This window comes from Typopeltis vanoorti, chromosome 23 (genome assembly GCF_054136105.1).
Source record: "Typopeltis vanoorti isolate ZY-2024b chromosome 23, IOZ_Tvanoo_1.0, whole genome shotgun sequence".
NCBI classification, from domain to species: Eukaryota; Metazoa; Arthropoda; class Arachnida; order Uropygi; family Thelyphonidae; genus Typopeltis; species Typopeltis vanoorti.
In genome coordinates this window covers 78748023-78763942 of record NC_143571.1, presented here as the reverse complement: position 1 = coordinate 78763942, position 15920 = coordinate 78748023, and positions in this window count along the sequence as shown.

Genomic DNA, 15920 nt, shown 5'->3' with positions numbered 1-15920 from the left:
TAATCACATTAAAAGGAACATAAAAAACGTTGTAAACCAAACTAGTATCTATGGTTACACGTTTCGCGTGACAGAGATGGCTTATTGTTCTTATTCATTATCACGCATGCGTGTCTGTTGTAGACTTGTAATTTGCATTTACTAACTTTCATATCTCCGTAATGCCTTGAAAAAGCCAGACAGTTTGCTGGCGAAACTGGTAGGTTTTAATAAATGTTTATTGTAAAATACTGGTCTGTATTAATAAAATTGTATTTCTATTATAAAAACGACCAAAAATGTATAGTTTAAATTACTTATTCAATTTTAATTTGTTTTGATAATTAAAATATATAGATTTATTTGGTTAATTTAAGTCTGCCTGTAGACCACCTATCCCATCGTCGCGGACCATGGGTTGAGAAACACTGCTATAGGGTAGTCTCACCTTATGTGATCCCTAATTCATAAGTAATGTAGAAATAGAAGATATTACACAACATAAATAAAAAAACGAATTTTAATTAGGAAAAGTATTTTGGAAATTTTTCTAGTGTTTTTTTAACTTTTTTTCTTTTGGGGGGCCAGGGGCCCTCGTCCGTCTCCTTGGGTGCGCCACTGTTTTGATTAACCTGTATTTAGCCAACAAATGCATTACGCTGTTGGACCAGCCATAGTACTCGCCCGATTTTCACTGTGTGAGATTTTTTCTTTTCTCCAAGCTCAAGAAGAAAGGTACCCATTTTGAAACTGTAGAAAACATCCAAAGAGCTGTAAAAGGCCAAAATGAGCTAACAGAAGAGATCCTCCAATAGTCCTTGCAATGAAAGAATTTTAGAATTGGTGCGTTTCGTGCTGGGAAGGGGGTTAATTTGAAGGCGGTCACTATGTATCAGATTTTAAACGAATTTTGAACGATTTTAAATGAATTTTGTCTCATTACTTTTCTGCTAGACCTCGTAAATTGTCAAAATCTGTTTATTGATGTAAGCTCCAGTGACGTCAACTGCATTTTATTTTCTTTTTTGCCTCTTTTACAACCCGCTTTATTTTGGGCCATTTGTGCAGAAATTATCTCTGGAGAACTTAAATAAAGAAAGAAACAACCATATTTGTTTTAGTCGAAAACTGCTGAATATTGCAATATTGTAGAGTGTCTGCGAAGAGAAGGGAGAATCCGGATAATGTTCCCTCTCATTTAAGTTTGATTCGTACGAATTTCTCAAGAGACTTTTAGCAATCGTAAGAAACAGTTCCATATTTGGTTAAAATTAGTTGAACGATGAGACTTATAGAGATGTCTGCAAACTACGCGGTCTCCCGGATTTAATCTATTGATTTCAATTCTATTACAATCAATTTGACGCACCAGACCCAGTGCGTACAAAATACTAAAACACATGAATGCAGATATAAAAGAAATTGAAAATATAAATGGTGAAATTGATGTAAAAGAATTCTTGGATTACTTTACAGATCTTTGGACGGATAATACTGGCATCAAAATTAATAACACCAGAAACTTACAAAATATCTTAAATGATATGATAAAAAAAATGAAAGAATTAAAGGATAGCCTAAATAAAATAAAAATGTCAAATCAGCAGGAGAAGATGGGATAAACTCTGAACTGTATAAATTTGCCAAAAAAAAATTTCATCAAAGATTACTAAAACTTTTAAATAAACTATATATAAATGGACAAATACCAATAGAATGGAATACAACCATAGTAATACCTATATTTAAAAAAGGGGATAAAATAAAACCTGCTAACTACAGAGGTATTAGTTTATTGAATACATGCTACAAAATATATAGCAGAATACTTAATGAAAAACTAAAAATATACAAAATGTCAAAATGGATTTAGAAAAGGACGCAGTCCTTTTCTAAATCCAATGGATGCAGCTTTCTGTTTAAAACTACTTATAGAAAACAGAAGAGAATTTAATTTGAAACTCATGTTTTTTTTTTTTTATAGATTACGAAAAAGCATTTGACAAAGTAAAAAGATATATACTGTTTGATATATTACAAAGAATAAATATACCTAATACTACATGCAATATTGAATATATATAAAGATAATGAAATAAAAATAAAAATAAATGAAAGGTTGTCTGAAAAACAATCTATAAACCAAGGAGTAAGACAGGGATGCCTGTCTTATTTACATTAATAAAATATTGATACAGTGGAACACCTTAAACAATCAAGGTATAGAAATTCCCGGAATAAAATAAATACGCTATTATTTGCAGATGATCAGGTAATAATATCAGATAAGGAAGACAGTTTACAAAGAGCAATATATAATTTAAACATTATAGTATAACAGTTTGGAATGAAAATTTCCATAGATAAAACTAAAACAATGGCATTTTGTGGACAAACTCCAGTTAGAAGCAAAATAGTTATTAATAATAAAATAATAGAACAGATAAATACTTTCAGTTATCTTGGATGTTAAATATCATATGAAGGAGAAAAAGACATAAAATAAAAAACTTCAAAATGTTTACAGATTACAGCCCTGATAAATAAAATACTCAACCCAAATATAGTACAAAAAGAAACACCTTGAAAATATACAATACTTTAGCATTGCCCACATTATTATATGGCAGTGAAATTTGGGCAATAAACAAACAAGATAAACAAAGAATAAAAACAAGTGAAATGAGATTTATGAGAAGAACTGCAAAATATACATTATTAGATTAAAAAAAAAAGGAACGAAGACATTTTAAAAGAACTAAAAACAAAATCAATAGAAGAAAAACTAAACAATTATTTAAACAAATGGATCGAAGATGCAAACCGAATGGCCAACACTCGATACCCAAAACTAATACTAAAATATAAGCCAATTGGAAAGCGAAGGCAGGGTACACCTCAAAATAGGATATTCGATGGATAATGAGACCGGAACAGACCAATATGGTCTATATCTGTAATCAGTGTTATGATGATGATTTGTAGAGGATATCAAAATGACCGAAATAGCAATATTCTAAACCTAGTCGAAATCGGTTGAACGTTTATACAGTCGTGTACGGAGGAGGAGCAGAAGATGGTAAAAATACATTTTGGTGTATTTTTCGCTATTTTCAAAATGCGTTATTTTTTAATAATTAAATTTGACAAGGTATCCTGTTAAATAATCCTTTCGTCGAATAAAACAGGTAAATTACAGTACAGTAACAAGGGTATGAAGCGCCTGTGGCAAGTGTCGAACTTGCATTCCCCCCCCAACCCAGAAATGACAAAAAATTTGAAAAATTTAAATGTAACAAGTTAAATTTTACTAAATGCAATATGTTAAATACTTACTGTTAACCACATCAAAATGAGTTGGTGTATTGCAGAATTTGTGTGTCTAAAGCGGCATATTGCCGACATTTAAAAATACAATATAAAATAGCGGACCTTTATATCTATCTATTTATTTTTATTTTTTACGTTTTGCGCCCCAAACCTAGTTGCGCCTCTTTACGCCCTCGTTACGGCACTGGTAGATTGATAATATTCAACTTACTCCCTCGGGATCAAAGTTCGAATTTGGCCTTAATGATTCTTGTAATACTAGTGGTCGGTGACTCACTAAAGTATTCGTGCTTAGCTTACAGTTATTACTGTAGAATATTTTATAACAAAAAATCTAAGCAGTTTATAATAAACCAAACAGCTGTTAATCACTGACCTCACGAAAACCTTTTACGATATCTTAAAGTTCTAGAAGAAAAAAGAGGAGCTTAGTGTTTTCCTGTATTCTTAGAACTTAGAAGGAAATACCATCGAAGTTCCAGGAATACTCGACAAGAAAAACTGCCATTTCAAACATGTTACGCCACTGTCATTACTGTTTTTTTTTTTTCCTTCCTCGCGTTCGCATAATATGAACCTCATCATTCCGGTTTTCTCGCAATGTCCCGCATTCACGTAGCATTTACCGCTCAACTAGTCTAATGATATCGATAAAAAATAACACCGTCTTAAAAAATAGCCTTCATTTGGGTGATTAAATTTAATATTTTACATTCATTCGAAGATGAAATTTATGAGAACTGCAAAATATACATTATTAGATCAAAAAAGGAACGAAGACATTTTAAAAGAAATAAAAACAAAATCAATAGAAGAAAAACTAAACAATTATAAACCAAAATGGAGAGGAACATTATGAATTTAGTGATATTCATAAAAATATCACTAAATGAATGTAGATCGATGAAGTAATATTTTCAAATGAAAAACCAAATTCTAAGAGTCAATACGTCAACGATATAAAAAATGATAAATACATTAAAAACTGAAGAATGGCGATATTACTGCTAATAAATAATTAAATTAATAATATACAAGCCACATATGAAATAAATTTAAAATCCACAAGATTAAAAATTCACATGATCAATACCTCCTTATTTGATGTATGTTCTTATGCATGTAACGCGAAATATCTAATCCCCCGCACAACCACCCCCTTCTCAAGAGACAAAAGAATGCTGAGGTGAAAGAATATATTATGGTAAGAATATTTAATTTTGGTCAGTTTGGGACATGTTTCATTTATTACTGTTACATGATTAATTTATTTATGTGTTGTTTTAGATTATAAATTATTTTATTTTATTTATATTTTATTTAATAAGCAATCTATTGGTTAAATTCGCTGTAGTACTTCGTTTTTTTTTTTTTTTTTTTCACTGCTTTCCCAGTAAAACAGTCGGAGGTCACCTGGTCACATATCATTTACATAATACTAATCCCCTCCTTCTCTAGAGACCAAACGTAGCAGGGCGTTCTAGCAATTTGAGACCTTCAGTAAAAAGAGAGATTTCACACCTAGCAATAAAAATTGCCTCTCATGTGAAGATGTTCGTTCAGAAGCATCTGTGGGAGTCATTATCGAATCCATATGCAGCGGCTGGAAAGCAAAGACGCTGTCCACTTTGGCCAACGAATCCTGCGTTTATAACTTTGTATTCTCGTTAGATTAGCTCCTTCTTAGATGTTTACAGTCTATTATACCTAAAGAATTTTCATTACTTTATTATTTAGGTAGTAATATCGGAGGTAGTACTAATATCAGAGTCAAATACGAAAGTAATGGCCTCCTAGCTGAAAAAATAATTATAAAGAAAACAAAACTTCTACGTATTTATTAATAAATAAAACTTTGTGAGCAAGCGACGTCTGGTGACGGTATTAGTTGCATAGGTGAGAATAACTAAGAGCAAATACAGTACTTGAAATGAAGCTATAAGATTAAAATGTTCTTATTAATGCTAAGTAACTTACTTGGATAATCCACAGCCAATGGATTTTCTCCCACATTTTTGGGTGAATTAACTTTAGAAGTGACAAGACTGTTGTCATATTTTACAAAGAAAGCATAAATAACAATCATTACGACTTGAAATAACACCACCACAACACCAAACTTCCGTCCATCAGTCTTTGACATCGTCTATAAATTCCACTTATCTCTTCATGAAAGAGCAAAGTTAGTATTGTTTTCGAAATATCTGACAAAATTTCACATACTCTCCAATTATAAATTCCAATTCAATAATTTTAAAACTTCGTTATGAAATCCTGTAATAGCAGAGAAATATTTAATATCGGATATACATTGCACAGATGATAGTACCGATAGTTCAATTTACATCTCATTTTTAAACCTGTTGAGCTCGGTTGCCTTATCGTTGCAGCTATCTAGTCGAGATATCCTGTTTCCTTATTGGTTGGTAATGGTTAGTCACTACATGCAACTCAAGTAATTTATTTCCAGTTTCGAAGAAAATGAGCCTTGAGGTGCGTGTGCCATGACAAATTGTTTTTTATTGCTTTCATTGTTGTTTTGTTTTCAGTCACCAAGAACCCTTCCCAATAGAATAATTACGCAAATTTCAGTTAACCAAAATATTTAAATTTACTTGATTTTTTTACATAGGTAACGTTTGTTGAAAACTAGTTCGGAAACACTGATTATTCCAATTAGTGAACCGATAATTGCTGTTAGCGGTCACTAGATGTCGCTCACTCGTGAAGTTCTTTGAAGAAACAAATGCATCAAAAACTACTGTTTTGTTTAAAATTACTTTCTTAAAATATAAATTTTAAATGTAATATAGATAATATATACGATCAATATCAAAAATATAACTATATCGGTTTATTGATATTAATTATTTATATGAATACAAAGTATGATTCTGAACAAAACAAACAAAACAAAAACACTGAGACTAAGTCGAATATGAGCATATTGTAAACAAATAAATAAATAAAAATTGAATGGCTACCTTTTGTTAATTCAGAATTATTCATTCAAAATAAATTACTTTCCATTTATTGCTGTTTTCGTCAATTAAATTGATCAAGTTTATCACAAATTTGTTTAATATGTCACTTAATTAATTTATTATAAAATTAAAGAAATACACTGCAGTCTTAATCATTTTAAAATGTGCTACTTTATTAATTTTAAATACGCTGACTTTTAACAAAGTGGGTTTTATAATTAATTTAAACGGGCATGACTTTGTGGTAATTGCAGTGACTTTAAGTCTACAGAAGAACGGCATTGGTTCTTCTATATCGTTTCTGATCAGGAACTGGCAGAACTTTTTTAAGAAAACTTTTTAAAACGATTTTTGGATTTAATTCATCATTGAAATAATTAAGCAGGGTTTTGTCTCCTAGAAGAACCATGAGGTTTTTATCCTCGTATCCGAGAGAAATTTGCTGAGACGTATGAGTTCATAGGCAGGTATGTGTAGCTAAGTGGAAGTGAGGTTGCATTCTATGTGCCAGGCCGCCCAAAGGTAGACTTAACTTCAAGTCTAGTCAACCGATCGGAGAATCTTTTTCTAATCCTATCTTCGACCGGTTCCGATTTAGCTCGATCAATGTTTTCCTCAACGGGAAAACAGGCTTTTTCTCCTTGCAACTTGAGAAAATGGACCGTAGAACCTACATTATTTCAGACAGTAACATATCCTGTTAGGGTTAGGTACCAAGAGATGGCAGCACTTGTTTTCCCGTCTCTTCATCGGTTGCCGCCTATAATTAGTGATAGACATGGATGAGCTATCTCTGATTGGTTACTGGTGAAGATTGAACTGTCCACTCAGTCTCCTAAACCTAGATAGGGTTTAAACGCCTCGCCTATACCTTATAAGAGAATAAGAGCGTTAGCTGACTTATTTTTTATAGGAGTATATACAATATTAATCTTAATTACTATTTATTAACCTTAATAAATACTAATTAAGATTAGGATTCTCACAATACATCGCCGAAATGCACTCGAATGGGGTGACAATGAAAGGTAGAGTCCAGCTAGATACGAATTTCAAAACTCTGATATGAACATAGTACCAAAATAAAAACAACGAACAAAGACAGTACTAAATCAGTATTGTGTACTCTCTTTTGGGGAGTGAAAAACAATTTATTTATTTATAAGATTTTTATTTTAGTTTTAATAAATCAATTTGAATGTATTTTGCATAATTTTCTAATAATTTCTTTGTGTAATCTAATCCATTAAATGCTAATTAATTTTCAGGGCGCATTTTTATTCATTTTTAACATTAGCGCTGTCCATGAAAGGATGTAATCCTACAGTACTTTAGCGCCATGAGTGCACCAAAGAATTGATAAATATATGGTTTCTCTGCTCTAAATATGAAGCGAGATAACCGTCCTAAAACATTATCAAAAACACATGACTGAGTAGGATCTACACAGGAAACTGTAGATGCTGCTGTCCACTCACCCAATCGGTTGCTTATTCGTTTATTTATTGATCAGAGTATTAATAAGATAATTTGTTTTAATTCTGTATTAGTGTTTTAATTTCATTGAAAAAAAATTTCTCAGACATGAAAAAACAAAGGGAGTACTGCTTAGAAAGATGTCAACAGACACTCCCATATGGGCAAGATGCAGAGTGCCTTCTAATGAGTCATGTAACAAGACACTAGAAAGGGCAGCACAATTAGGATTATGAAGTATGCAAAAAAAAACGAAGCCAAATTGGGAGAAAAATGAAAAATTTTAAGATTTTATGCATGGTAAAAAAGAGATAGAACAAAGAGTTTTTTTTTTAAAATATATGTATTATTTAATAAAAGAAACTTAATGACATGGCTGCACATCCAAATGAGTCCTATTGTCAAGATAATGATAATATCTAAACTCATATAAATGAGTTTAGATATTATTCATTTGTTAGGAAAGATCTACCGTATATTCCAGTGTATAAGACGCACCCAAGAAATTTAATGCAATTTTCTGAAAAAAAACCTAAACTTTAAAGTATGATTTAAAAAAAAAATGGATAAAATAAGTAATTTTTAATAGTAAACTGACCTTTCAGAAACCTGCAAAACCCATGTCACTGTCATCTGACTCTTCTCTATCATCATTAATTTCTTATAATATAGAAATAATTTTGTCTTCATATTCTTTTGGCATTTTTGACTGATTTTTGTTTTTGTACGCATACAAAGTCCACTGCGTTTCGTGAAACGGTAACACCATGACGCACCCCCTTTAAAATCTTCAATGTTATGCTCACAGGCTACTTTGACTGCATGTGTACGAATCATTTTTGTTGAAATGGCAATGCCATTTTGCCGATTTTCTTGCACCCATTTCAAAACTTCGGTCTCTAGTTCTGGCCACTTCGCAATTTTTCCACGTTCCGCGCGCTTTTCTTTACGCAAATTGTACAAAATCTCCTTCTGACCACGCCAAGTTCTAATCACTTTCTCTGTAGGCGGAGGTCCAAAATGTCTTTCAGCTTCCCTATTCCCATGTTCTTCCGCATATTTCACAACCTGTAATTTGTAACTTGAAATATATGAATGTCGCCTGTTTTTTTCCCATCACTAAAATCTACAGGGAAATATCAAATTGAACACAAAATATCTCACCACGTCAACTCAATACTGATAAACATCGGTAACTGATTACTCGGATAAGATATTATGAAACTTGAATAGGGGCTCCCCGTTCTTAGCCAATGACGAGCTAGAAGTCACGTGAAGGTCACGCGCATCAATTTGATTACACCCTACAAAGATCTTGGAACATAAAAGGGAGTGCGTATGACTTTGAAAAGAGGAAACAATCTTTACCTTCATTATATAAGACGCACCCGATTATTAAGATGAATTTTTAAGGTAAAAAAGTGCGTCTTATACACCGGAAAATACGGTAAGTTCGTTGGGTAAGAAGTAAGTCGAACGTTTTTGAAACTCGTCTCGAAATTGTTAGATAAACTTGGATGAAGAGGACAATTTCTGTCTAAAATTCGATTGTTTTCTGATTGCATAAGACATTGACAAACAGAAATACTGTATAGGCACCTCGTGGTACTAACTATTAATTGTGAACTGCAACGATTAGCAGTAATGGAAAAGAGAAAAGCCCGAATCAAGTGAATTTGGTTGCCAGGTATGTGATCCCCAACTGCTTACTGGAAACTTTACTGTAAAACCGGATAATTTAAACTTAATCCACCTAAGGTGCTAAATGTACGGTAGGATCCAAACCTATCATGGGTGGGATTCACATTAAAAATAAAATCTCATCACTGTGACAATGAGATTAGAATCAAAATCTTTCCTATTCAGTAATGGTGCTGAAAGAAATATTTCGGAGCATGTCTGTCCTAAGAATGTTTGGCCTTATTTGACTGCGCAAATATGTAACCTAAACTGAATAACAACATGTTGTAAATCATGGGATAAATAAATCCTATTTCAAGCAGCCGGTCAGTGTATATGAACGATGGTGTGATTAACGATAATACATTCACTAAACAAGATTTAAAACTTGAGAGAGAGAGGATGTCAAATAGCGTGAAATTGACGCAGTAATTAAGGATATGAGACTGCTATTAATTCTGAATGATTTTTCGTTATCTACACAGTTTTTAATTCAAGGGCATAAATCTGTATAAAATGTTTAATTACAAAATCGCTAACCAGAAGAAAGGTGATGTTCGGCTCTCTCTCTCTCTCTCTCTCTCTCTCTCTCTCTCTCTCTCCCTCCAATGTTGAGATTATTATTATTGCATTTTTATATAAGCATACAGTAGATGGCACAGCCATCGTGTATATGCATTTTTTTCCTTCCTGCATTTGTATCAATATTTAAAATATAATGATATAATGCCGATATCTTTCAGTTACAATATAAAACTTCAGACTAACAATATTATTATTAGAAGGGGGAAAAATGGGAGGGGAGGCGGAGAAATTTCTCCCGGAAATGAAAATGAAAATAACTACGCATAATTGTATATTACACATCGTTAGTTCCACTAGAAGGACAGAGAGAGAAAGAGAGAGAGAGAGAGAGAGAGATATGCTAACAGGTAAGCAATCCGTCCTTAACTGCAGGAAGAATATATTTAGCATAATGAATAATTTATATTCTTGAACACAAATGCAAGAAAAATAAATGATGACTTCTGGTTCATTTTTATTTTATTTTATTTTTTGTAAGGCAATAGTTTTTGTCCACACCGACATGCTCACTTTTGATTTTTTATGGCATTTATTATATCAATTTTGTGATCAAAAGTGAATCCGTAGTCAAAAAGTATCTTATTCCAAATGGCAGGTTTGGGATATGTTCTGATTAAAAGGGGAAAAAAAGTCCTCTAATACTTATACATTATTTTTTTACCCCTGCTTTTTTTTTTAAGTCGGTATGCAGCTGGGCTCTGCCGTTCATCATCACTGACGTAAGTGCATTACGTAATTCTGAGGCAGGTTTTGTTTAGTGCCTGAGGAAAAAATATTTCGGTGAAATAAATTAAAAAATAAATAAACTTTTATCTTAATGCGTCAAGATCGCTAATTCTGAAATCTAGAGGAAAAAAAAACCTTCAGTAAGCGAGTAGACTGAAACCAATAACTATTTTTTAACTTACATACTTTGCGCAATGATCCTAACGACCACTCACCTAAGTGTCCGGATTCAACGAATGAAGCTTTATTCATTATTCATTTTAAGCTCTTACATAATCATCATCATCATCATCATCATCATCATCATTATTATTATAATGATGATTATGTTAATTAGGCGGTCACAGATATTGTGACAACCTAACATAATTTATAATTAGTTTAATCAACGACTTTCCTTCAAATACAACACTTTTTTGTGCACACAGTTACTACTCAACAACTTGTCACGTCCATATAAGAATTTTAGCAATAATGTTAATGAGACTGTTTTAATTAATATCTGTATATGAAAATTTATCTTTAATTGTTATGATCACTTCAAGACAGTCGATGTATTGCTATGCATCAGACTGAGATCTCGATCTCTATATCAGGAGCTTTATTTATCACACACTGTATGTAAATTGTAATATTTTCCCAGCTTTCTGAAAGAAAGGAAAAAATCGGGAAGAAACACCAACATAAATAATGGTCACCATCACCTGCAAAAATCCTAACCTGATTTTATGTTTTTAGTCGAACCCGGAATCCCTGGTATAACAACCACAGCCCATTCTAAATGCCCAAACTACGTCTATGATTCCTTCCACGAAAGGGTGATAACTGTGCTTTTGAACGATATGATACTCCTTGCTTGAGAAATGCCTGATCTTGAATATCTCTTTTTAATCTTCTGTTGCTTCGAATTTCCGTACCTCATATCATTCATCTACTCTCTCTACCCTTCTCACCAACTCCGAAAATCATGATCTCTTCTAGTCTTCCTTGAAGCTTGGTTTCTTGCAATTCAAATTCTGTAACAGTGGAGACTGTTACAGAATTTGAATTTTCAAACTGCTACTCAGGGAGACTGAGTAGCAGTTTGGAAACCCCTACTCAGTCTCCAAACGTCAGATACCTCTAAAACAGCCTCACCTTCTCCCTATAGAGGAATAAAAGGTGTCAGCGAAAACAGGGAACGATGAAAATAAAAGTCACTTCAAACATCACAAAAGCAAGAAAAAAATCAAATAAAGCAGAAACACCTCCAAGATACAAATATACTATAGGTTTTGCTAATAACCTTTAGTGGATGTGTATCGTATAAAAATAGTAAAACAATCATAACAGATAATAATAAAATACGACACAACATGAAACTTGTAAGCTAAACTGTAATGATCTGACTCATAGGGATACCAAAACCCATCAGTAAATCAATATTTAAATATTTTTTTCAAATACTGTATTATAGTGCTACATGAAATAAAAAAAAATGCTATATAGAATTCATACAACAATTTGAAAAAAGAATAGCTGCCGCTTCCGGCATGTCAATATTAATTTGTGCGTCAAGAACAACCATAATAATAATGGTTATGACGATTAGCTGATTAAAGCTTGCTGAAGCGGTCTAATTCCACCGATTTCGAAGATGAGAGACAGTAGGATTAGCATACACTATTTACTTACTTACTGGTACTTTTTTATGGATGGGATGTAGGCACTGGGTGTTGTAGTTATGTGAGTGCTATTTGTTATACTGTGTTGATCTAATATCCACAGTTCGTGTTTTAGTGTTCTGTAATTATATAATATTTTAAAGTTTGTGGTACGTTGCCCAGTGGGTTGGGTATGAGATGTTCTTTCATAGCTGTGAGTGGTTGAAGTGCAGAGCGGTGTAAATACTTGTAGCAGATCGTATTATGCAATATGTGCCTCTGTTGTTACGATAAGTGTTGTTGAAGTAATTCCTTAGTAATATCACGTAGTGTTTCAGGTTTTAATATTCAGAATTCTGTATGTCTCCATAATTTCTAGAGTTTTGCAGTGATGCGAAGTTTGGTATGTTGGTATTCTATAATAAGACAATAATAAAACACCACTACAGATACTTAGATCTATTTGCACAATGGTGCATTGCGAAATTTCCGGCGGCCTGAAATAAAGAAGTATCTTGAAGAATGATGAACTATAGCCACCAATATCTAGTCTGGATAAAGTAGAGTAACGTCTATTAGGTGAAAATATAATCGATAAAAGTGAGATGATGTCTTTGAACAATAAGCGCAGAAAGATTAGTGCCTATGGTCGCGATGTTCACATGGGAACTATTGAATTATGTAACAAGAAGCAGGGCTTGCGTTTGGTAAGTATTACTACAGTACATAAGAAAACCGGCTAACGCCTTTTATTCCATTACAGTAAGTTAGAGAGGCCATTTAGCCCTATTTAACTTTTTGGAGACTGAGCGGAAGTTCAATCTCCAATGGAGGCCAATTAGAGATAGCTGGCCCAAGACCATTCGGTGAAGAAAGGCGGCTGAGAAGTGCAGCCATCTCGTGGCCCGTAATCCCAATATTGTACATTTTATTGTGAGATAATATGCGTTCTACGGTCGATTTTAAGGGACGAAAAACCAGAGTTTATGGGAGAAAAAACCCCCTTATCTGTGCTAATCGAGTAACTCGGGAATCATTCAAAGAAAGGCTTAGAAAATCTTCCTCTATTCAGCGACTAGATTTAAACCTTGGTCTTCCTTCGGGCAGTCAAGAGCCGTGGAGTGCATTCGCCACTTCTACTGAGCTACACAGTCTCTCGAAATTTAGAATGAAACAACTTTCGCTTAGATTATTATTATTGTTCGATGGACATCAAGGTGTCCAGGTATTTCTCCTCAGTGTGTCCTTCCAAGATGAATATCTTGGAAGGACACACTGCTTCGCTACACAATTCACCGTCTCCTCCACTTAATCTTCGAACTGCACGAAATTATTGCCATCAACACATATAATACCATCTTCCACCCATTACCACCAACATGTTTTGTCTGTGAAATGCGTGTGTTATGCCGATTTGCCTGTACAGAATGAAAAACTCGAGTTTCTGCAAGAAAATCCTTATAACATATATATATATATATATATATATAGAGAGAGAGAGAGAGAGAGAGAGACCAGAAATGAAGAACCTCAGTTCAACAGTGCAGATCATTCCGAGCTGATATTGATTGGGACCACAGCTTAGTGATTGCGAATATACGACTAAAACTGAAACAGAAATACAGAAATAGAAAGGAAAGTTCCAAAAAGCTAGAGACATCTCAAAATTAAATGAAGACACGCTAAGAAGAGCATATCAGAACGTATTGGAAATTAAGCTTAAGAAACCAAGTGAAAAAAATAAATAAATACAAGAGCAGCACAACTGAACACAGTGCTTAAAAAAGCAGTAGAGGAAGTAATTCCTGAAAGAGAAAAGATCAACAAGAAATGGATAACACAGGAAACTAAAATTGATACAAGAGAAAAGAGAACTGAAACTTAAAAGAGATAATTCAGTGGCAGCAGATGAATTACTCCTTTCAAAAATGCAATAAAGTACGGAAAGCAACAAGATCTGATAAAGGCAAATGGTTGTAGGACCAGTGCAAAGACATTGAACAGTACTGTGGAGAACACAAAACTAGAGAGGTCTACAAACTTATAAGAAATATCAATTAGAAGTGGCAAACAAGATCAGTAGCAGTCAAGGATGAAGATGGTAAAGTATTGATGGACAAGACCGAAATCATATAGAGATGGAAAAGATATTGCAGGGAACTATATAAAAATCAACTAAATAATACTGCAACAGAAGTAATCAAAAACTAAAAGCAATCTCTTCACCAGCAGAGATCTTTTAAAATGACATCTTGGAAGAGGAGAAACCATCTCAAGAACAACAAGTGTCGTGGAGATGATAACATAATAGGCGAGATGCTAAAATATGGCGAGAATCAGTTGTACAAGAAATGGATAAGCTGTGTAATGAAATATGGAGATCAGAGTATGCCCCCGAAGAGTGGAAAAAATCGGTCTTGGTTGTTCTTCATAAGAAAGGCAGTGCTTGAGAATGCATCAATTACAAAACTGTTGCATTAATGAGTTCACCTTGGCAAAGTGCTAATGAAAATACTTTCAGAACGCCTGAAGGGTCATATGAAGGTACATCCTCCTGATGAGCAAGCCGGATTTCGAAAATATCGAAGTACTACTGTTTCGTGCACTTCAAAAAGCATTTGATAATATTGAACAAAATATAACATGGACTGTCTTGGAATCCTATGGTAGGGACAATAAATTGATCCACCTGCTGAAAGATATAAACAGACAAGCACAAGCAAAAATCAGGATAGCAGGTGAGACTGGAGATTGGTTTGCCACTAGTCAAGGCACAAGACAAGGGGACTCAATGTCACCAATCATCTTCATCACACGTCTGCGAAGAACACCAGATAAGATTAAAGAAGGTGGAGGCATTTCAATAAATAGCATGAGAATAAACTACCTCTGCTTTGTAGATGACATCGTCCTGATTGAAGAATATGCAGCAAGGCACAAGACATTGCAAACACTATACACAGAAGGAAAAAGATGTGGACTAAATGTCAACTTTGAGAAAACTAAAACAATGATATCTGGACAACAGACGTTACTGAACAGAGTTGCCACAGACAGATTTCAACTGGAAAATGAGGAACTCTTCACATATCTTAGATGCCACATGATGCATGACTAGGATCCCCAAAAAAAGATAAAAATTAGAATACCCAGAGCAACAACTATTTTAAAAGCCATGGAAAGAATATGGAAAAGCCGAGCTATGAAGATGCAAACTAAACGGCGCATTGTAGAAACCTGTATCTTCAGCAGCATACTCTATGGATGTGAGGTCTGGGTACTCCTGAGAGGATCTGAAAGGAGGATATTAGCATTTGAGAGGAAGTGTTGTAGAAAGATCTTGAGAATAAACTGGATCCAGAAAGTGAACAATGAGGAAATCGATAGAAGAATGCAACCAAAACGAAAACGTGATCCAGTGGCATTGCATGTTCATTTCAGTTGGGTGTGCTGTCATGTAAGTTATGCAACCCATGCTACATGTTTCACATCAGTTTACCCATATGCATGGGTGTGC